Source organism: Dreissena polymorpha, chromosome 7 (genome assembly GCF_020536995.1).
Source record: "Dreissena polymorpha isolate Duluth1 chromosome 7, UMN_Dpol_1.0, whole genome shotgun sequence".
Lineage (NCBI taxonomy): Eukaryota > Metazoa > Mollusca > Bivalvia > Myida > Dreissenidae > Dreissena > Dreissena polymorpha.
The window spans coordinates 109,698,847-109,724,198 of record NC_068361.1 but is presented as its reverse complement, the minus strand read 5'-3'; the positions used below and the strand labels follow the sequence as shown (position 1 = coordinate 109,724,198).

At 33.3% G+C, this 25,352-nt stretch overlaps 1 protein-coding gene across 1 annotated transcript in view; it reads right to left on the bottom strand.

The window, feature by feature from the left end:
• The window catches only part of LOC127837185 (interferon-induced protein 44-like), a 103,495-nt gene extending 80,634 nt beyond the window's left edge, over positions 1-22,861 (bottom strand). The window contains exon 1 of the mRNA XM_052364111.1: positions 22,752-22,861. The gene's annotated coding sequence lies outside the window, so the exon portion shown is untranslated. The remainder of the gene's footprint in view (positions 1-22,751) is intronic.
• Between the last annotated feature and the right edge of the window lie 2,491 nt (positions 22,862-25,352).

The window sequence follows — 25,352 nt, the reverse complement described above, 5'->3', positions numbered from 1 at the left end:
ATAGATGACAAGCATCAAATCGGCGCCATAGGTAAGTTTATTTTGCGACAAAACCTAACAATATAACGAATTATGGTATGTGCAAATATATTATGTAATCAAATTAAAATAGATATTATGCAACTAAACCAAGTTTATATTATTCATTCACACGATACATGTCATTAGATATTTACATATGACATGACATGTTGATTAAATGGCTGCGTTTGCATCAACTGTATTACACAATGGACTAGAGCTGCAACGATTCGCCATTATTTCGATTCGATTCGATTCGATTTCGATACCAAATGGTCCGATTCGATTATTTTCGATTCGATTCAAATTAAACTATTTGTTGCTTATTTTGCAAACTATTTCATGTTTGGTTTGTCCAGAGCATACTTTTAGGAAGTCGCTATGAAGAACGTTAAACACTTTGTAAAAATTTACTTTTCCTTACAAAATACAAATAAGTTAATTAACCGATACTTTCCAAGTAATTTTCAGAAATGCCAACTATTTAATATTGATACCATTAAACATATGTACGAGTGTCGTCGTTGCCTTTATTGCAACTTTCCAGCTTACAGACGTTATGACATTTTTAAATAAATATGTGTTGGTGGTATCTCATTAAACCGATTTCATGTTTTTGAACATATATATGCATATAAGTTACACGGCGTAATAAATTGATAAATATATCGTGTATTCCGCATGCATAAGATTATTGTCACATCATTAAAAAATCAATTATATGTCAACATCCTAAAGTCCTAAAGTACAACCCGATAGTCAGAGTGTTTAAGAATGCATGCAATTGTATTAATGGATGAACACACAATTGCTGTTTATCATTTTATATAGAACAGAACAGAATAGTTTATTTCGACTTAAGCATATACAGCTCTTCGTCATAAGCATACATAAGCAATAACAGCATGCGTTAAATTGAATACAAAACATACATCATTTCGAAGAAATATCAATTTAAAGGAATATAATACAACATGTTTTAGTGAGGATATCACATGGATGAGGTTACTACATAGTGATTACAAAATGTAAAAATGTAGTTTATTAATTGCAAAACGTATAACATAATTATAAGCATATTGTCTTTGCGAAAAATATGTAATTTATCCTACATATATAAGGCATTTTCTCGCATTTTAAAATATTTTAAACAAAACATTGCTACTGTTCTTACACTATTTTATTTGAACTATTAAGTAGTTCTATAAACTTGAACATATTTGGGCGAGATCTTTAATACTTTGGAATTAATGAATTCCTAACATCAGCATAGTAAGAACATTTAATAACAAAGTGATATTCATCTTCGATATCATTTAGGTTGCATAAAACACATTTTCGTTGATCTCTGACGTTCTGGTGTCTACCCGTTTCAATAAATAAATTGTGAGACGACAAACGTAATTTAGCAATGATATTCCTATGTTTTTTTATTTTCAACAATATACAGATACGCAGATCTTTCGAATATTGGTTTTAATTCCTTATTTATAATCATTGAACTAGATGATGTTACAATTACATTCCAGTTAGTAATATACTGATCTCGTAATCTGTTTTTAAGTAACGGAATGAATTGATTAGAGTTCACGGATTCGGGAAATAGCCATACATCGTTAAAACCGGTTTGGTTGAGAATGTCCGGTACTCTCGATGACTAGTTGTTTCTGTTATTTTTTCGTTCAATTTCTAGTCTCTGTGATAGTAAAATGTGTTTAAGAATACAATTACTCTGTTTTACTGTTTATAGTTTCAAAAAGTATTTAACGATCCTGACATATCTGTCTAAATACAAGGGGAATCGACCAACTTCGGCATATAGCGATAATGAGTTTGTTGACATCTTTACATTTAATATTCTTTTACAAAATTTACGATGAACGCACTCAATGTTTTCCGCTTTCATAAATCCCCAAACCTCACAGTTATAGTATAAAATTGATGATACATGTGCATTGAATAAAATAAACATGATATTTATAGGTACGTTCATGTCTTTTGTTAGAGAGAACAAAGAATGAATTGCTTTTAAATCTTTGCCATACAGTGTATTTGTTGCGGCCACAAATGAGCCACCGCTTGACATGACAATTCCAAGGTAATTAAAATTGTTAACAATTTCCATTTCTTGACCGTTATATGTCCATGTTAACGTTTTACTAATTGTGCCTCCTTTCCGGAATACCATGACCTTAGTTTGTTCAAAATGTTGACTGTTAAATTCCACTTATCGCAGTAGGTTGCTAAATTATTTAATGACTCTTGGAGACCCTCCGGTGTTTCAGAAAATAAAGCCGCGTCGTCAGCGAATAATAATAAATATATCGATATTTGATCTATAGTTATTCCGGCGTTTATTCCATTTTCAAATATATATATAGACACACAACTCATATACACTGTAGTTAACGTTTGCACTGATGATGGACACTTAGTTTTATATTGATATAATCGTTAGAATCGTATATACTAGTAGGTGATCCGGACATATAAGGCCTACGTTTAAGGCATAAAAGCGCAAAACAAAATCCAAATTGCATACAATCAACATGTGATATAGCATAAATATAAATCAACACCAAGAAATTATGTGTACGTAATATTATTTTAGGATAAGGTTTGTGTTGCGTTCATGCTGTTATGTACGGAATGGTTAAACTTATAATGCAATTTGTGGTGATTTCCGAAAACAATAGTCAACGTCGATACATTTGCAAATGATTTGCAATGTTACATATAAACTGATTATTACATGTACGGCCGTACATGTAATAATCAGTTTATATGTAACATTGCAAATCATTTTCACAAGTTGGGACAATGAGCGAAGACAAAGCTACTGACGACCTCTTCAAACGAAAACATCACCTATGTGTTTAATTAGTCTAAATTTTATCATGACTTGTTTATATATTATATACAGTAATCTGATTTCAAAAAGTCGAAGGACCATATTCTCTGTGTCATATATCCTGTTTCAATAATAAAACGTTTATAAAGTATTATACTTTTATACATATTTGCTTTATCGATAGATCAAACCTTATCGTCTTTCGTATACAACACTCATATTTAAGAACCCCGCCGCACATTCCTGTTATCTTTAATTCAATTGAGGTCATGTTTGATTAATATAGACCGGCCTTTAAAAAAGGATATCTAGCAGGTATAATAATACCTATTTAAACGGGATGTACTCAACAAAACTTTAGTACGATTATATATCAATCCGCGTTTATTACAATAAATTTATTACCCGTTGATTGTACGGCGTGGATTCAGATTTTTTTTAATGTAGTTGCTATTATTATAACATAAAAAGAAGCCGTGCCTATGAAATGCCATCAGATGTCAGATTTCGGTAAATTGTATGCCAACTATACAGAGTACATAATCTCGAAAGTAATGTGATTAAATACACTAAATCAGTAGTCAGTTTGTTAAGGTTCATTTTTAGACTTTTAATACTCATTGCGTTTTATAATATTACAACTTTTTGTAACAAGAAATAAAAATTATTTCTACATAATTCTATCAATACAATTACGAGACTTTTAACAATGAAAGTATAGTTACAAGTCTACATGTGTGATCTACGTTACAGTCTAAATATATATATTGTTTTATATGCATTCTATGTTAAATACTATTCTAAGTAAAAGATTTCAGCTCAAATAGGATACTATAATAAATTTCTTAATACTGTACGTGCTATAACGTTATATTCATGCAAGATAAGTTATTTTTACTTCAACAAATTAATATTAATTGTAATAGATATGAATAATGTAAAACAGAAATTATTTTGCCAAAAACAGTAATCTATTAACAAATATATTTCAAAATCTTCAAGTACCATTTATAAAATAAAACAAATGTTCATCTGACTTCAATGCACTATTATGACCTACTGTATCATCATGCTGAAAATAATGTCGGTCTTTTGTGATAATTTATTTAAAGGGGTATTTTCACGTTTTGGTAAATTTACAAAATAAAAAAAAAATGTTTTAGAATCGCAAATTTTCGTTGTATTTATGATATTTGTGAGGAAACAGTAGTACTGAACCTTTACCATGAAAATATCCATTATATGCATCTTTTGACGATTTAAAAATGTGAAAATTAGAAAGCGTTGCTTTTCTTCTTTAATTCTATTCTTGTCTTTTTTTACTGGAGCTTTTCAGATCCGATGGTTACATTAATCAATATAAAGCATTTAATGACAAACTTCAAAAATGTCAAAATCTGTGATAAGGTCCCTATAACATACGTTACATAAATTCACAGAATTGTTTCAAAACACGAATTACTATGGCAGTATATGTATTCCCTTATCTTTTATCGTTTACAATAATTATCCAGGTTTTAAACAGCCATTCGCTTCACATGCGCCTTCAAACAAGCATCCTTGGTCAGATTGATAGCACTTACATTGTGCTGTATTACACTTGGTTTGACAGCCACATGATACTAACTGGACACATGCTGCAGGGACCTTTGGTTTCCTCATCCATACCGGTTTCAATGAATTTTCTTCAAGTTTCCATGCGCCAGAATCAAGAGGATCATCAGGCTGAAAATCCTTATCTTTGGTATTTAGCCATAGCTTTGCCTGATAATTTGCCCTTTTCATGTGAAGTTCCAGCACATAATTTCTAGGGGATAAAACATTTAAACTCGTCCTGGCTTTCAAAAATAACCGATACCTACATGCACACATAGAAATTTAGAAACTGCTAGAGCATCACTATCTCTACCAACATCCTCCAGTGTATCAGGTTGTGCGATAAAATTCACCTAGAAGGTTTTATAACTTATCCCATTAGAGCAGACGTGGTGTCGCAGCCTGTCAATGTGTAAAACCCCAAAATGTTTATTCTGACATTGTCACCTAGTTTTTCAGATATTGTTTGCACAGGATAACATTTTCTTTGTTTGCCTGTACCAGATATCATATATACCTCGGCGTCAGCTCAAATGTGGTATATTAAAAAGAGCAGAACGTCAGTATCTGTACAATATACTTCTAAAAGCCTGTAGCCTCTATCAATAGCGTCCCTTGATTGCAATGTCATCTGCGTATCTGCCTCCTCATGATTTACACAAAGGTTTGTCGCATCAAAAGAACTCGTCTTTGAATCAACATCACCTGGAAATCCACCTCCTACAACTATAGTTGTTCCTGCTGAAAGATTTTCTTATTGATTTAGCAATTCGTTTGAGAGAAATTCATCCTAGTAGTCTGCTTTATTGGCATCGTGTGTGATAAATTGTTCCATATTTGCTGAAGAACAACGACTGGACTAGTTATGAGCTTCCCAATAGGTCGACGATTTCCTTTCCCTTAACTCTCGTTGCTTCTTCGATAGATTTACTTCCAAAGTATCGATCAAAAGTCACATCAACTTGGGTAGTGTTTGCGCTGAACTGACTTAAAACAGATGAAACAAAAAAAGTTGCATATTGTCCAAATGTTTGACAGTACTTAGGCTTACATAAACTCTATATAAGCGCCTGTCCATCAATTATTGCACATGTTGCATTAGTCGAGTTCGGAACAACCTGAGGCGTCACTATATCATTGTCCTTTGTCAGCACTTGAAGTATGTTTGATTTCTGGGATTCATGCATTTTCCCATTATCTTTGTAAATAATAATGGCACATCAGAAAGTTCATGTTCTAATACAGATGGTGTTTATACGGCTCTCCCTGAAATAGCTGCGTTGAAAAGTCTCTGCATTAGCTTTCTGTCAGTCTTTAAAATATTTGTCAATTTTTGCTTTTCACTGACTGTCTACTTATAGAGATATGCAAATGTTTTGGACAGTACCTGTACTTCTGAATAGGAGCATACAATTCAACATTCTTCGCTTTCAGTCTTTTCTTTAAAAATTTATTGAGTAATGTTTTGCCTCGACTTTTACAGGTTAATAAATCATCTCTGATATCATTAGTTGCAACGTCCGTTGATGCTATTGAGAACAGTTTGTTCTCCTCTTCATGCACTCCGAATGTATCATATGAACCAAATAGCTGCATCATGCTCTTGATGCACTCTTTTTCTGAAGAAACTCTCGAACGAGTTTCATCTGCTCTATTCTTGAATACTCCAATATATTCGCCATCATCATTTTGATTGAACAATTTAATGGTACTATTGGAAACCTCAGATCCTATTGACCACGTAATGCAAAATCTTTCTCTTGCCTGGTCCTGTCTTGTTATTCCAATAATACCCCCTTTTGTTTTACATAGTTTATCCACCCAGTAGCTTGGTCGACAGGTTCTCCGTTGAATGCTTTTTCCTTAAGCCCCACTACAAAGTGACCTTCAATAAACTCTTCGAATACTTCAAGTGCTGCATATTCTAATGTTTTTATTTCTGCTAGATATAAAGGACCCCAACGGGCGTAGTTTGTGTAATCGTACACCATTAGCCACGGTAGCATCTCGGAAAAGGCTTTTAATATGCAACAGCCAATCGCCTATTCTTTGGGCTTGAATGAACTTCATAAGGATGCCAACCAAATGTAGGTAGGAATTCTTGATAAACAAAAGTCGAATTTATCTAGTAATGCACCTATCTTTTTTTTTCATTGACTGCTTTAAAAAGATTATCGTTTAATTCACGAATAGCATCTTGGTTTGAGCGACTTTTCATTTCAAAAGCAAACTCTAATTATTTTACTTCATGTTCAAGTTCTGGGAATTCTTCTTCCTTAGATTCTAACCACTGACGAAACTATCTTTACTTTAACCTCCAAATCGCCTCATATGCAAGCATATGGCCCCTAACCGGGATTAGTCAACAGGTATTAGATCAGCAGTATAAAATATTTGCAGTTTAAACATGATGAAGAATGTACACTACAAAACAATGTTATATCGTTCGCACTCGTTTTTTGTGTCCTACTGTAACCATAGCGCATGTGGGTTTTTTTGTGAAAAAAACAAACAGGAAAAACGCAATCTCACAGAAACGATTTTGACGCTGAATACGAATGCCAAATATAGTGTTTCGTAACCTTTTTAATCAGTAACTGCAGACGCTCAAAAATTCAATCGAGACGACCAGAAACAATGGCTTCCTGCGTGAGCAGCACATGTTTCGCTGTCCAGACCGTTTAAAAAAAATTGCGGTGAAAAGTTGCTGCAGCTAATTCTTATAAATAAAAACACATCCGATTTACCAGTAGACGTTCTTCAGTGAAATTAAGCAAACACACAGTGCCGACAAGTATGGAAGGGTATTTAGGTAAAAATTACATCCTTCTTTGTGACTGTGTCATGATTCTTGATGGTACTTTCAATTAGTATGTAGACACCTTTTCATGCTTGATGACACTTACATCTTGCCTGATGTCCAATGTCTATTTACATTCTGCTTAATGGTATCATGCATGTGTACAGATGCAACATTCTTGTTCGTTAATTGCATGCTGCATATGTGTATGTTGGTTTGTGCAGAGAGACTTGTGCAATAGGCGCAGTGCATAATGGAATCAAATATTTATGCGTTTAATAAATTAACGCGATGGCAAGATGTGAGTTTCACCCAAGCACAAAGCAACATACTATCATGCATGATACAATGATGTCAATGATGTCAATTGACAGTCATTCCGAAATGCTACGGAGGACTACGGAAATTTACGGCGTATAAGGAAATTTTATGTTATAGGAGAAGTTGCGCCCCTTTGTAAGATATTTGCTACTGAACCGAAATTAACCGCGTGTTTGTAGACTTAACTTTTGTTTGGTTAATGACTAACCATAATTTTTGTACAGTAATTTACCTTCAATAACCAAAGAAAGTCTATGGATATATTTCAATATATGCTACTAATGCATGTATGCAGAGCTCCAGATAAGACGCTTAAAGTCGTAAAAAATGAATTAAATTTAGTAAAACAGTAGACTTAAATTCTGTGCGTACGGTTACACATTGGAAAAATAAAATAAGATTTCAAAATGTGTGATCATGCGTAAAACTCAATCTCAATGCATATAATGTAAACATTGTATCAATGAGTTTTCACTCGTCTAGGCCTTCATTACAATTATGAAATCAACAGCACTTTAACGTTATTATGAATAACAGACCATCTTTACAACAGTCGAAAAGCCGAAAGTTTTCCATTATCTGGTCCTTTTATCGCAAAAAGTCTGCTGTAACCCGGCAAAAGTCATGAGCTCTTCTTAGACTATAAACCTAAATGCGGATGTGCCAAAAATTATACTTACCTGAAAAAAAGAATTAATAATAGACTTTAAGTCTGGATTTTTTATAGTGTGTAAACCAAGATTTTGCTGAAAAAGTTATCTGGAACGTTGCATGTATGTTAAGAGGAAATCAATTACATAATTTCAAATTTACTAGAATACTTTTATATTGCACCACATAAAATGCTATAAAACTATAATATTGAAGTGCACATATAAACTTTATTATTGATGGGTAGGTATTTCGTGTCAATCTCTTTCACATATGAAAGAGCTGTTGGTAATGCTGCTTAAAGTACATATAGATGCATGACACAATTTAGATTAAGCAAAATAAAACACTAGGTATTTGCCAAGAGTCAAATATATACGAGCAGTAAGAACGTAATCGTGCGCAGCGAGACTTACTCATGTAGAATTGAAACTCTTATTGCTTTCTTTCGAAATAATTTCATGTGTCCGATCTAATATGCAATATGCTCGGTGTTTTTTTTATGCGGATTAATGTTCCGTTTTAGATCCATAATTAACGAATGCCTCAATATTTTCAAAAATTAACACCGGAATAATGTTCACCGACATTTTTTCATACAGATTGGATATACATATTATAGAGCTTAACAAAAAAATACATTAAGCCCTGTTCTCCCGGCACACGTGCTGGACACACAGGTGGTTAGCGTGTGGCTATGATAATAATTAGTGAAAACATCTTTTTGAATGATAAATAATCATATTATAACGAAAAATCAAATTTTCTATAAAAAAATTCACTATCGTTTTATATATAACAAGGTATCCAACTCGAAATCATCCGAAAACGAGGTGCATTGTTTTGAGCAGCCATTACTAATATAATTTGCAGCGATTTTCATGACCCGGTCTTATTCAACGCAGAAATGAATTTCCTTTTAGGAAAGGTATATATCTTGTTATATGTCTACACATGCTGGGTCAAATTTTAAGAAATAACGCTATACATAATTCGCTTGACCCAGTCGTGATCGATCAGACCGTATTTATGAATGAAATCTCCAGTTGTAAAGACACACCTCCGCATTGGAGCAATGAAGTCACTCGTGTGTTTAAAATGTCAGTTGGTTGAAATGTATGTAAACAAAGGTTTCTAAATGCGCTGGACAGTTAGTTTTGATGCATAATGCAACGGCTAGCACGGTAAGAATGTTTTTTCATACGTTTTATTGAATTATGGTATCGAGGTTCGTGAACTTTGCAGGGAAAATGCCCTTTACTCCGTGAAGATTTCAGTCATGAATACTGTCTGATCGCTCACAGCTGGGTCACGCGATTTGTGTATCGTGTTATTTCTTAGAGGTGACCCAGTATTTTTAAAAATATTGCAAGACATATACATTTCCAGAAAGGAAATTTATTTCTGCGTTGAATAAGACCAAGATCGTGAAAATCGCTGCAAAATTGATGAAGTAATGGCTGTTTAAAACGATGCATCCCGTTTTCGGATGATTTCGAGTTGGATACCTTGTTATATATATATTTAACTTATTTTTTTTAAGAAAAGTTGATTTTTCGTTATAATATGATTACTTATCATTCCAAAAGATGTTTTCACTAATTATTATTATAGCCACACGCTAACCACCTGTGGCTGGACATACACCTTTAAAAACACTATACAAATTCAAGTACTTATGCACTTAATTGATTGTAAACAATGACGGTTGAAATCCGTGCGTGGGAATTTTTCTGGTATCCAAGAGCGACGTCAACGTTCATGACAAACCTGTTTATATGACATTTATTTATTGATTTTTTCCAACTTGATTGAAAATTATGTTTTATGATATTTTAATACATGTAGTAGAAGTAGTTGTCTTCTCAACGAGGAGAACAATAGTTGTACAGTACTAGACACGAGTACTTGTAACTTTCAGGTTTCTCTTTATACCACATCCATTATATAGTCATAAAATGATAAATATGTGTTTATAGAAATTGTAATTATAGCATGGTAAACAGACTAGAGAAATCTGAAAGTTTCACGCACAGGTCTGTGGCAATGGGGGTTTGGGCTACTTTATAAATATGAGGTCGATATGCAATGCACATCGGTAGATTACGTCTACTGTTATTATTTGGACTAGGGAAGGGCCACAATTCCAACACATCAGCCCCGTTATGTCCTGAATAAAATACATGTATAATTTCTTGAGTGCCAATTGCATCTTACAAATATCAAAAACATTCACGGCAGTCAATTCATTGTGTAGGCCTACTGGTCTTTATGGCAATAATGAACGTATTTATTTTAATAATATATAACAAAGGGAACTAATTCAGCTTATTCAGTTTACTAGTCAAAATGATTCGGATGTTTTCGCTTTTTTCCGAAAAGTAATTTATTCAACATACGGAAAATGAACGCGCGCCATCTGTTGTCATAATTTAGTAACTTGCATTCTGCTTACTGCCTGTTGCTAACTGCCGTTGTTAATGACGCTTAGTGGCACAACCGATTATGACTGGTTTCAGGAATAATGAACACAAACATTGGATAGTCACCAAGCATGTTGAAACAATCATCAAGTATAACCGATAGAGAACAAGCATGTTGGAACTGTCATGAAGCATGTTAGAATAAACATCACGCATAATGTAAATATTCATCATGAATATTGTAATGTTGCACCAATCATCAAGTATAAACGAATAGACAAAAAGCATGTTGGAATTGTCATAAAGCAAATTAGAATAAGCATCAGTCATAATGTAAATATTCACCACGAATGATGTAATTTTTACCTAAATATCCTTCCATAGACATGTGTTGTTACTAAAATAGACATAGAGATTTGAGCATTGGGAGTGACCTAATCATACTGTGCTTTGGCAGTATTACGGAATACCGTTAGTGCCATCGTGGTTACACATTAAAATCCAGAGGTCGAGAACGCGAGAACGCGATAGTACGATGGCGACAGTGTGACAATACGATGATAACAGGGTGACAATACGATGGCGACAATGCGATAGTACGATGGCGACAATGCGAGAACGCGATAATACGATGACGACAATCAGACAGTGCGATGACGACAGTGCGACAATACGATGGCGACAGTGAGATAGTACGATGGCGACAATGCTACAGTTCGATACTGCGATAATACGATGACGACAGTGCAAAAATACGATGACGACAGTGCGACAATACGATGGCGATAGCCGACAGTGCGATAGTACGATGGTGCCAATGCGATAACGCGATAGTATGATGGAGGCAATTCGAAAATGCGATGGCGACAGTGCGACAATACGATGGCGACAATGCGATAGAACGATGGCGACATTGCGATGATACCACGGCGACAGTACGATATGACTATCGCATAGTAGCCCCCGTACTATCGCACTGCCGCCATTGTATCGCGCACTGTCGCATTGTTGTCATCGTACTAGCGCGTTTTCGCAATCGTACGAACGCATTGTCGCCATCGTCTTGTCGCACTGTCGTCATCGTACTTTCGCGTTCTCGCATTCTCGCCCTCTGGATTTTAATGAGTAACCACGGTTGCCCTAACGGTATTTTGTACAGTAAAGTGCGTAAAATCTGGTTTGGAATAACAATTAATATGCCGAAAACAGATGTTGAAAACCCGACTTTGTTTTATAAGTAGTCGTCTAAATATACAATGAGTTTTCCGAGCATTCAATAAACATATTAAAATAAAATTCATGTTCGTATCGGTTGAAGTTCTTGTTAATAGTAGAAGCAAAGAACACAATAAAACGCTGATTGGGCTTACTAATTTGAGGCAAGAAAAAACACATCGCGCTATTATATATAACATATAACGCGCATCCGCAAAGTTCGAGCGCCCGTCTCGGTGCCGTCGTTTCCGGTGAAAGTTTCGCACAGGAGCTACCGAGTTTGGATATGAGACCACGAATCATGGCTTGACTTTATATATCAGTCAGCGTAGAACCTGACCAGACTGCGCGGTTGGACAAGCTAGGATGGACCAACTTTGGCCGCATATGACATAAGACCCATTTTCGCATGACGCGGGTCATCTGACCTTTATAATGTGTATATAGCTTTGAATGGAATTTGCACATAATTTTTTGCATGGACTTATTGTTATGTTAATGTGTTGCACGCTTTCAAAAGCAGAGGGCATATATAAGATCAATTATACTACGGAGTTCATTTTCTGTTGCAAAATGAAATGTAATAAAGATTGTTACTCAGCGGTGTGTACAGTATGATAGCGTTGTCTGTCTGCGATGCATTTATACTGGTTCTAAGCTTGCATACTCACCAATTGGACTCAACCATCTGCTCGAACAAGAAATGATAAGTTCTACTAGCATAAACCTTTAATTGTAACTTATTTTTAAAATATTCATGTTATTTATAATATTCAATTTATTATTCATAATTATAATTATTATTTCCTTTATTGTTGTTTTTCGCATTAAGAAACTTATTCGGCTTACGAAACTGAAAAATCCCATTGGAAAAAAATCCCATGGGAGAAAAAATCCCATGGATGAAAAAAATCCCATGGATGAAAAAAATCCCATGGGAAAAAAATCCCATTGGATTTTTTATTTTTTTAAACACGACTAAACGCATTAAAATATCGTAGGTTGTTCATCATTTCACAAAATATGATGTTTCTGGAAGTTTCATGAATAAATCTCTCAAAATAAGAAAAAAATCCATGGGATTTTTTTCTCCCATTTTAAAATGGGATTTTTTTATTACTAAATATTTATATATATAATTTGCATAAGACCAAGTTACAGTCCTTAAATAACGTAAAAATACTTGCAAACGCAAATAAAACACGTTTTTTAAAATGTTCAAAATCCCATGGGATTTTTCTCCCATTTGCAAATTATGGGAGAAAAACAATCCCATGGGAGAAAAAATCCCATGGGAAAATCGAAAATCCCATGGGAAAATGCAAAAATCCCATGGGAACCCCAACTTTGCTTATAAATTTCATAGTGAAGAAAACGCATTTTATGAGTGAAAATAACCAAATATTAATTAAAGATAAGACTTTTATCGCATACTATGTCTCAAAGTAGCGAATCTTTAAGAAAAAGGGTACTTAAGTTTGCGAAATTTCGGTTTCGCAAAGTTTTTCCGGTGGCCGTTATCTGCTACGATCTGTGATTTATTTAAATATGTTTGTTCACGTTCGAACATGCAACTAACAACATTTAAAGCATGTTCAATTTCAAAAAACATCGGGAAACATGACGTTAGATTTTTTATGCATTTTCTTCATTAAATGGGCATATGGACGGTATTTCCCTATATTTAGGCAAACTTGTCCTTTAAAACAATTTTAAGTGAACAAAAAATAAACATACAATCAGAAAAGGTTCGTTCTAAAAGTGTCGCAGGGACAATGTTTTAAAAGTTTTAAATTACATGGTTGACGGAACATGTTAAACAGCTAGGTCCGTGTATTTCAGAAACATTAAATAAGTTCTTTGTAATGTATAAATTTATTTCAGAAAAATACACTACCGTACTAGCCATCGATATGCCCATTTTAAATTAGGTAGCGACAATAGATTATATGCATGGCCTTTGTCCAACTGTCTGCCATTCTCATTTTGATGATTGTCCCTTTTCAAGTGCTATTGCAACATTGACTTACATGGTATATGTATATGACAGCTTGCAACTTGGTATACCTTTTCACAGCTTTCACTATTTAAAACTTCAAACAAATATAAGCATCGGTAGGTGTAGACATGTGTCCCTCACTTCAATGATATGGTTATATTTTGTGGTCAAAGGTCGTATGCAACTTACTCCTATAAATATGAGTTCAACATATCTTTTAACGTCAATTTGCTGTAGCATCGTAGATTCTTTTCTTCGTAGAAGAATTTATGTGAATGTAAAATATCGCCGTTTAAACCTGTATCTCTTTTTAATGCAATATCTTTCTATCGAAATGTGATTTTTTTTTCTTCGCTCTTCGTCGCTCGATAATTGTCCTGTTTTGAAAAAAAATCGCTTGCCTATTCAACTATTTTTTTAAATCCTTAGACCAACAGATCATATGGAATGGCCTCACAAAAATTAGCAAAAACTATTCCATTGTTTAAAAAAAGCTTTTTAAACATAATGTTTTCTTCTGTTGATTTTCAATGCCAGTTGTCATGTTTTTTTGGCATAAATGTGCACTGAATGACCTGGTGACCTATATAAGTGATTACTAGAATAGATAAAATTTTAATTAAATCCAATCAGGTTCATTTTCAGACAATATTACTGCCTTACACGTCTGTTAATTAATCACACTAGGATGTTTGTAATCTCCTAAATAACTGAAAAATGTACCCATTAACCTTTGACCTTATTAAAAGGATGGCAAGCACCTGAGAAGGTGACATCCCTCTAGACTTTCAGCAGAGGGTATGTTTATACCAAAAAACATAAACAGGAACCATGCCTAAAAATGCCAACCAACTTTTTGCCTGGCACATTTTTCATATTTTAGGTTAACTAGTACTTATCTAGATTAAAACGCCTGTCATGTCTTGTCCTGTCTTGATATTGTTACGACATGAACACGCATGACATTGGTAGCACAGTTCGATCTCGCCATGTTCATTACAAACTTTATCTTCAAAAGACCTCTCAGCAAATTTCGTAAATTCAATACATTTTGCTCATACATGCATTTTGGCTTAGATTTCAAATAGGATAATAGTAAAACGCGTCTTTTTATAGCTCATCAACTTTGAAATCCTTCTGGAGTAAATTTAAAAAATACATAAGTACACAATGTCAATGGTATGCTTTATGTACTAAACTCTCCTCTCATAGTATGAGCAAATAAGAATATATTTCATCTCAAATGTCATTAGAAAAAAAACACGATTTCAGTGAAAAACGTTGTTTTTATTTTGCACTTAGCATCAAGTATTTCATGTGTGATTGAAGAAATATATTTAATTTTAAAGTGTGTTTACATTGTACCTTTGTGATAGCCTCATATTGATGATTGGCATAAAATGTAAATAATACATATTTGATATATTTGCTTAATAGTGGCCTCTTATAGATGGGTTGGCTTTGATTGAAAGTAATACGCATGTTACCCATATGCTTTAATGTAGCCCCGTATAGATGGATTTGTTTTATTGAAATTACAACATTGGTGAATTTGTGTTTTATGGTATCATGATATAGATAGTTTTGCTTTAATTTACTATAATACAGATGTAACATCTATGCTCCTCTGTATACTATAACAGTGGCGAAGCTAAACGACGACAATCAACAGGCTGAGCGCATCAAAACTAAAGTTGACAAGGTACGCAAATCTGAGATGCACCCTGTTAGAGACTATAAAGTGGTCGCCCTTGATTTATACTCTATACCAACCCCATGCGAAGGCTACTTTCCATTTGGTTTTAGATAATAACCATTGACATAGCGACAGCATTTTAGTGAAAGCCTTCATTAAAAAGTATCTTTAGTGTTAACGTTCTGAACTCTCTAATGATAATATAATAGTGATACTCCTTTAGCGCTAGCCGTCATGTAATAACTTTCATGATGTTCTGCTGATAATTTATTTTGCTAACCATCATGTAATTTAGTTTAAGTGACAACGTAATATCCTGGTGATAACTTCTACATAATTTCATCAGGAGACACTATATTCTATCTGGAGACACTATATTCCATCTGGAGACACTATATTTTCTTGTTTTAAATCAAATATTAAATGAAAATTTATATTTCAAACACACTCTCAGTCAGGGTTTCAGTTGCTTAGCTTAAATATTGCTTGCTTTAATTATTAGAACATGTAAATATTTCGATTGGTCTATAAAATCTTACAACGTACCAACAATTAAGATTTGCATAAAGTTTCGTCCCATATTATCCTGTGTAGTCAACAAAAGCTAATCAGCGACGACACTTTCCGCTTTTTATATATGTATATACACAATTTCGTGTAACGGTGTGTACGCATTGCAAAAAGGATAATGTATTCTAGTTTAAACTCAAATATTGTTTTAAGTTTTTAGGAAGTTCAAAGAATTATTATAAAGTTTTTATTTAAATTTTCGTCTATGGGAAGTCTCATCGTAACAAAAATCCAGTCTAGGTGGAAAGTGTCATCTCTAATAAGGCGTGCGGAATGCAGACGCTCATTTGGGATGTCATTTTACGCCCATGCATTCAGCCCAATTTTCACAGAGCGATGCTCATTTAAATAAAAAAATGATACCGGTACACGAACAATCAACATTCTCTAGCGATATATCTTGTCGAACAGAAACGCAACTTTTTATGAAACCAGTTTTTGCACTTATCACATTGAACAATATCTTCGACGCAATAAGGGCAATTACAATTACAATAGTTTTTAATTGTTCAAGTTATTCAAGGACGACATTTTCTTATCTTTTTGTGTTTTTCGTTTAAAAAGTCTCTGGTACTGGGATGACAATTTATGCATATGCATTAAGCCATTTTTCCCCAAAATGAAGCTTAAATTATCTTTTCTATTAATGATTTGAAAAAAGAGATACACGTGATAATAACTTCAAGTAACCTCGCTGACAAGGCAAATAAACAAAATCTCTTTTTAATTTTATAACCAACAAATGAGTGCAGCAACCAATCGTTTTATTTCCTTATATTTTTTTTAAAGAAAATATCGTCGCTGTTCTTCGAAAACCGCGTAAGTAAATTTTTACAACTTTTCAATAGGCAAAAAATCATTTTTAAAATATAATAATTTAGATAGTCTAACAAAGGAACAAAATACTAAAGAGAACACTGCGTAAGTCCACTTTTAGAATTAAAATGAAAACTTCAGGCTTTTATATTTTCATAAATAAAAAGTATGCTCATTTTGACTAAGACTATCTTAATCAATATATTTTAAAACTTCAAAAAATATTTTAAAAATGTTTTTTTAAAAGTTGGAAAAATTTACTTACGCAGTTTTTGCAGAAACAATTAGTGCACCAATGAGTGTTTAGGATTTTCTCACGTGCTCATAACTATGCCTTCCAATTGGATATGAAATCCAGTATTTTCGCAGAAAATGACCCGTGAACCCGCTGTTCTTATAAAAACAAATAACAATTTGCGCCAAATTTGACTTACTCGGTTTTTGAAGAACAGCGACGATAAAATAAATGACCACACCCCCACAATATACACCCCTCTCCAGCCCACTCACCTTTTGGACTGAAGTATTGAAATAGGTCCCTTCACCTTTAAAAATGAAAAATAGATGAGCGGTCTGCACCCGCTAGGCGGTGCTGTTGTTTATGATTTATTGTTGTGTATATCTCTTTGAACACACAGGCTGTGTTTATTGTTTAAAATCTTCTATAATTTAAATTAATACTACTGTTGAATATTTTCGAAATGAAGGTGCATATTTGAATGACTCCAATACAGATTTGAAAGACATGAACCTTAAAACAATGTTTATATTTGTTCAGCGCCAAGATGGCCAAGTAACATTACAGAACAGAGCTTACTTCGAGTAATTCGTGGCATAGGTACACACTATATCGTTTCTATGGCAATTTCCTCTCAAAATCGTAAAACGTATTTGAAAATTTCAACACCAATGAATTTACTAGATAAAACCCGTCGATAATAAATGGCATCCTCTTTTCAGATTATGTGTATGAATTAGCATAAATCTTTAGGCAACAGTCTCAAACGTTCATCATCGTCATCTTCCTCATCATCATCCTCCCTCATCCATCCTCCATCCTTTATCCTCCCTCATCCATCATCCATCCTCCCTCATCCATCCTCCCTCATCCATCCTCCATCGTCCTCATCCATCCCCATCATCCACATCTATCATCTATCATCATCATCCATCATCATCATCATCATCATTAAACATCATCCATTATCAACATCATCATCATCAGCATCATCATCATCATCATCATCATCATCATCATCATCATCATCATCATCATCATCATCATCATCATCATCGTCATCATCATCATCATCATCATCATCATCATCATCATCATCATCATCCATTATTATCATTTATCATCATCATCCATCATCATCATCTTCATCATCTTCATCATCATCATCCTCCCTCATCCGTCCTCCATCCTCCCTCATCCATCCTCCATCATCCTCATCCATACCCATCATCCACATTTATCATCCATCACCACCCATCATCATCATCATCATCATCATCATCATCATCATCATCATCATCATCATCATCATCATCATCATCATCCATTATCATCATCTATCATCATCATCATCATCATCATCATCATCATCATCATCATCCTCCCTCATCCGTACTCCATCCTCCCTCATCCATCCTCCATCGTCCTCATCCATCCCCATAAACGTTTACATACCTTTAATTTGCCGAAATCCAGCATCAGGACCAGAAAAACGAACACACCTTACACAATACTTTGCGACAGCATTGTGATTTCTTTCTGCTTAATGATATATGTTGAACAACAAATAGTAAATCTCAGATACGGAATACGGACATTTGTCCCTTCAGACATTTGCCCCTTCATGAAATCAGGACTAAACGGACATTTGCTCCTTCACTCAAATTCTCAAGTTCGACACTTTCTCCTTCAGACAATAAGCCCTCTATTTCATTAATATTGATAATAAGAATACTTAAACTAATTAATGTGACAGTTTTTATTTAAAGAAGATATTGATCTAGAGCATCAAATTCAAAGTATCGTAGTAATTAATTATAACTGTTATAGTTGTTATAGTTGTGAAAATGTAAGATATTTATAAACTTGTGTTATCAAAATTGGTATGAAACAAGCATGTTAAGATAAACCTATTTGAAAAAGAACATTAATACAATAGGACAATGAACTTAAAAAAATAAATATCTCTAAAACTATTTTATGACACAAATAACACAATTTAAATGACACGGTTCAGTTCTGTTTAAATTGAATTCATTTGAAAGTAACCCTTATCAAACAAGAAGAATGACATGTATAAGCTATAAGCAAATCCTGAATGAACTCTCTTCAAAGCACCATTGGATTCACAATAAAATGCACTATAGAAATCGAGGCGCAAATGTCTGAAGGGGCAAATGTCCACCTTGAGAATTTGGGTGAAGGGGCAAATATCCACCTTGAGAATTTGATTGAAGGGACCAATGTACACCTTGAACATTTGGTCAAATACTGCAAAAAAAGATATTTTGGAAGAAGGGTGTATTTAAATGACGAAACAATGGCATCTGATGGTAATGATATTAGAGTGGTTGATAATTGTAACTATTTAGGCACTCTGTTTAATTATACTGAAAATTGTGAATTATCACAGTACCATAAAGTTGGTAAAGCCAGGAAATAGCTGATTGTTTTAATAAAATGACATTTACATAAGACCAATAATATGTTGTGTCTTTTGTGGATAATAGACTATTTATAAATATTCAATTATGTTTCCGAAGTGTGGTGTTCCACTCAGTCAAAGGTTTTTTAACGCACACATTTAAAATTGGTTACGTATATGTCGCGTAACTGAGCAATGAAAGAACTGTATAAGCTGTATATTTTATATCAACCAATCTGTATATTCATTCCACAAGTTTTTTATGTGGCACGTCAGTTATTTATAATGTATATAGATATGTCAAAGAAGTTTTTGCATTAAAAACTACGACTCTAAATAAAACTTTTGTTAAGAAACTTTCGTATTTTACCGTTCGTGTTTATTTGTATGTGTATTCCCACGTGACTGTTTTAATATGTTAAATAATATTGTATTGTTATACCTATTTAAGTGAAAGAAATAATGAGTTTATAAAGTATGGAGACAATACACATGCTTATAAGTCTAGGTGGATGGATAGTGAATGGAAGGAGGGTTGGATGGACAGATGGGTGGATTTAAAGACGGACGGACAGACAAACAAATATATAAATATATATTAAGACTCCACAATAGTCCTAAAGATATAATATTTATGACATAGATAAGTTAAAAGTCAAACCTGCTACACTGTAGACTTCAAGTTCTTTAATTTTCAGGTTGAATTATGAATATCGTTCCAGTTTGATATTCCAGACATAGTGTAGTTTTTACCAAATGTAAAACTGCCATTTAACTGAAACAACCCGCCACTGCTATTGATAATACCAGAAAATATGTGCATATCGTATCCATTACTCCCACCAAAGGTGGGTCCGGAATTTATATTTGAATAAGTGCTGTATGTGTTATTTGCAACTGGAAATTTCCGCATTGTATCTTTTGTTGGAGAACTTCAGTTGGAACAAGAAAGCTTTGTCATCTCGTGTATCACCCATGCCAGCAGCCCAGCTCGCCGAAGTGTAGCCACCGAAAACGGATCCCACCTCATTGTACACCACGGTGACTGTGGCTTCCTGGTGGTCACATTTCTCGTGGAGCATCTGTGAAGAACACCCATCAGATGTTGCACTGTACAGAAGGGTAAACTGTTTTTGCCCTTGACCGATCTAGTTGTGTTTTGTCTGAATCTCTGAGCAGGCTTGTCATTCTGAAGTGCAAAACCAAAATGTCGTTGTGTTTGTTTTTATATTAATCCGTATTTAAATATTAACAAACAGTTCTCAATTACACATCCACTCACGCATTTTATGTTCGATTTAGGATTCAGATCCAAATATGATTTTAATTATGTGTTTTGATTCTTGTATCGGGGATGTAAACGTAAAAACCGACTTCTTTTCGATGTTTTCTATTTCATATCGTTTGAAAATTTAATGGGTTCATACGGTCTTACTATTTTCAAGACATATAAAACTATGATAAAACATACTATAATTAAGGATCAGAAGATATGGTAACAGAATATCAATGAAATAATAGTTATCAATACTGTAATAATATGTGTTCGTTCAAAACTTAGAAAAATCTGGTTATTAGGATAATACAATAATGTGTCTAAGGATTTAAGGCACACTAAATGGTAAATTCATATTTCATTTTAATGTTTTACTGTATAATTCTGTTTGGGATTTATGTAGAAAACAAATACAATGTTGAAAATAGTATAGTTAATGCACTCGATCAAATAACCCATTTAAACGAAAAGTATTAAATGAGGCAACACAAATAGTTGAACTGTCAATTCGTCCGCCCGTTTGTTCGTCAGTCCGTCCGTTCGCCCATCCGTTCCTCCATCCATCTTTCCATCCGTATATTCATCCATCCATCAATCAATCCATCCATCTATACATCAGTCCATCCAGCCATCCATCCATACAAATATCCATCCATCCATATGTTCATCCAGTTTCAATACTAGATTATAAACACGTTGGTTAATATTATTCTATATAAACTGTATTGATATAGTAAGCAAGGTCACCATCTATCGATCCAGTTTAAAAAACTAGACTAAAACACGTTTTAAAATACCATTTTGATATTTACAAGCTTTATTGGTGTAGTTAGCCTGAACACCATCTATACAAATATCTTTGACATAGTACATATGCAGGTCTGGTTCATAACTGAATGTATGTTGGTATTATAGAGTGTTGTTGTATGTGATACTGAAAGCTGCGGAAAGTATTTCAACAATATTATCATTCTTCGGGTATGTATTCTTAATGACTCCGCCTGTTTATCTTATTAAACATAATCACACTATTGGATTATTACAACTCTCGGTTATTACAGGATTATGCACTAAGATATACATGATACTAAACGAATACTGTTTAATTGATAATCACCATAATCGTCATAAAATTAATTTAAGGAATTTCAATATTTCGCATTATTGATGGAAACAATAACACATTTCAACCAGTGACCTTTGTAAGCTTATCGAATAACATCACTTATGTTTGAATATAAGGCATAGTCTTCGTTATCCTTAGACGGTAATTTATAAGTGTTGTCTTGTAACTTATACATTGTAAGTTTTTTTACATCACAAAAGCGAGCTTACCATCAGTGTTGTTTAATCACGTAAGACTGCTGGAATGTAAACGAACCTCGTCATTTATGGTGTATTGGACATTAACAATTTACAATATAGGAGATTAACACAAAATATCATTATCTCGTCTTATTATCACTTCTGTATCGCATACTCGGACGATCGAGAAGATTAAGTAAGGTATTCACCAGCTTTATAGTAATTCCATGTACTCGACTTTTGTCTTTTACAAAAATGGCATAAACATTATTTCTGAAATGAAGGCAACGTCGTTCTTAAAACACATGTAGGAAAACATCCAAAACAAATATCCTTCTTATTTAAAGACGCTTCAGTGTTTTGATGAGTTTTGAATTGATAGAATGAAGAAAGTGAAGTAAACAAATTGATGTGTATGCCATAGCAGCGCGATAACAAATATCCTTAATCTGATGTGTTCGATAACTAAAACTTCCAATGGTCATTATTATGAAGAAAAAATAATCTTTGGTTTTACAAACTTATTCATAAAACAGAAGCTGACGTACCTTTCCGGTTTAATCCATATAATTATGTATAACACTGTTATCTAACGTTATCAAACGTGTAGTACGATAGTCTAAACCATGCGACATATATCGTGAACTTTCACTTTCGTTTACGCTATCAAAGGAAAGTCCAAACTTTTTGTATAAGTTATATTTGAATTCGGCCATGCCTTACTGTTATATATGTAGGTTATAAATATGTAATATATCCATGTGTACCTTCTGTTTATTGTTTCATTATTTCCTTTGTCATATGATCTGGTCATTATTCGGATCATTTAAACTCAGCGGCGTATCCCGAAGTTTTTCAGATGGGGGGGGGCGGCTAAACTGGGGAGGGTGCTTGAGGGGTGTCCCCTCGTGTTGCCGAAAACTTTTTTAAATGGCACCTTGACATGATGCAATTTCCTGCTATCTGATCAGCATTTTGCATGATAAAAGTGCATGTAAAACAAACAAGAACTTGAGTTCAAACAACAAGTGTGACAGACACACAGACAGACATACATACGGGGGTAAATCAAATGTCTCTCAAACAACTAAATTGGTGGGAAACATGATCTTTATTTAGTTTGAAACTAAATAAATATCCGTATCTGTATATGACACAGACCTTGCTATATAAAATTATATAATAAATATGTCGTATTTTGAGGTATTTAAGTCAAATAAATGTAGTAAAAAAGCAAATATCAACTGAACTGTATATTGTTTTTGCCCCTATACGTTACATATATGTTATGCTCAAACCGAATAGTCTGTTTATCTGGAGAATCTGCATTAAACGTTTCTAATCATTCATACTACGTATTGCTCTCTGTCCATGTTTTGTCGTCATTGTCAGTTACTAAACGACAAAAAGGGATTGTCACTCTTCTACTACTCACCGTAGTTATAAACGTTATATCGTTTTCTTTGTTTTAAACAAATTTTACTTTAGCTGCGTGTCCTGGAATTTCGTATCATTATTTTTAATTGATAAGCCCATATAATGATTTTATTTCATCTCAAGATGGAATCCCTTTTCTAACCTTACAATTTTCAAGTTTCTACTATTGTTTTATGTTACGATTAAAACATGTTGTAAACGAATAATTATTCTACACATGTGTATACACTTATAAATTATAATAACTGTACATTGCGATTGTTAAAATGATAAAAAACGAAATGTTTAAATGTGAGAGTTATATTTACTAATATGTAGGTTATTATACGGTTTATAAGAAAACGCATGGTCTGGAGAAAGTGTATTTACGCAGTATGCATTGGTTGTACACTGTGTATTTATATCACGATATGTATTGGTAACTTACTATGAATACATTAATTGTTTACTATTAGCTCAGTTGAATTATCCTTAGGGCTTTTAAACAATTATAACTCTCTGATTATACTCCTTTAATTGACGTTTCGGAATAATGCCTTTATCAAAACAATAGAAATTATATGTTAACTACATTTTAACGTCTTTTGACTGCACAATTTAAATAACAAAGAAAATGACGCTGTACATGATGACGTCATAAATGACGTTATATAAAATGGCGCCAAAAAAAAAGTAAAAATTCGCCAAAAATGAAATGACTTTAAACACTTACATATTTTGTCTCAATCTTATATCAAATGTGTGCTTTATATATTTAATAAATTGATATGTTACAATAAAACAATCATCATCATATTTAATTATAATTAACGTAAACTTGTTATCAAAAATGAAATAGGGTAAACGTATTAAATGATTTTAATTATTTCTATCCATATCTACGTAAAATATTATAATGATATTTCATTAAATAATCATATATACTTGCTATTTTATCTATCATATACGCATTATGGATAAGATAAATTGCATAAAGTACTATTATTTTTACATTCATTTATGTTGATGATTAATATAAAATGTTGTTCACATATATTTTTTACTAGCATGACATCAAGTTGATTTTTTGTATTTAGTCCATTTGGTGATTGGTGTTTACTATTAATTGCTAATAACTATGCGATGTACAAAACTCGTGCGATTAAATAGAGGATATTTGTTTGATTTGCTGGAATATCGATTTTAATTCACGATTGGTCATAGACAATGTTATTTTTACGGGTGGCGCAGCAACGAGTAAAACTATATGTTTTCTATAATCACGAGTGAATTAAAATCGATATCCCAACAAATCTAACAATTTGTCTTTTCATTTTATGCTTGAAGTTACAAATTATAATGTTTGCGTGTTTGCATTTTCGGACCATACAATTAACCATTGAGCACCCGAAATGTTATAACATGTTCAAAGAAAGCTTATCCGTATGTTTGTATAATCATTCAAAGCAGATAGTAGTCGCCCTTGGTACAATCGGGTTAACAATGGGAACACCAAAGATATCTTAAAATATGCCCTGTTAAACAATTAAAATTATCGAAAATATTTTCAATGTTATTTTTCACTGTTTGGAACAGTGAAATATCAATTTTAATGCACTGATATTTCTCTATAAACCATCGGAAAGTATAAAATGAATAAGCATTTCATAATTTAAGCTATTTCACGAGTATTTCTTTTGTGATTACACCATTTTAACGACATTAGCCGAGTA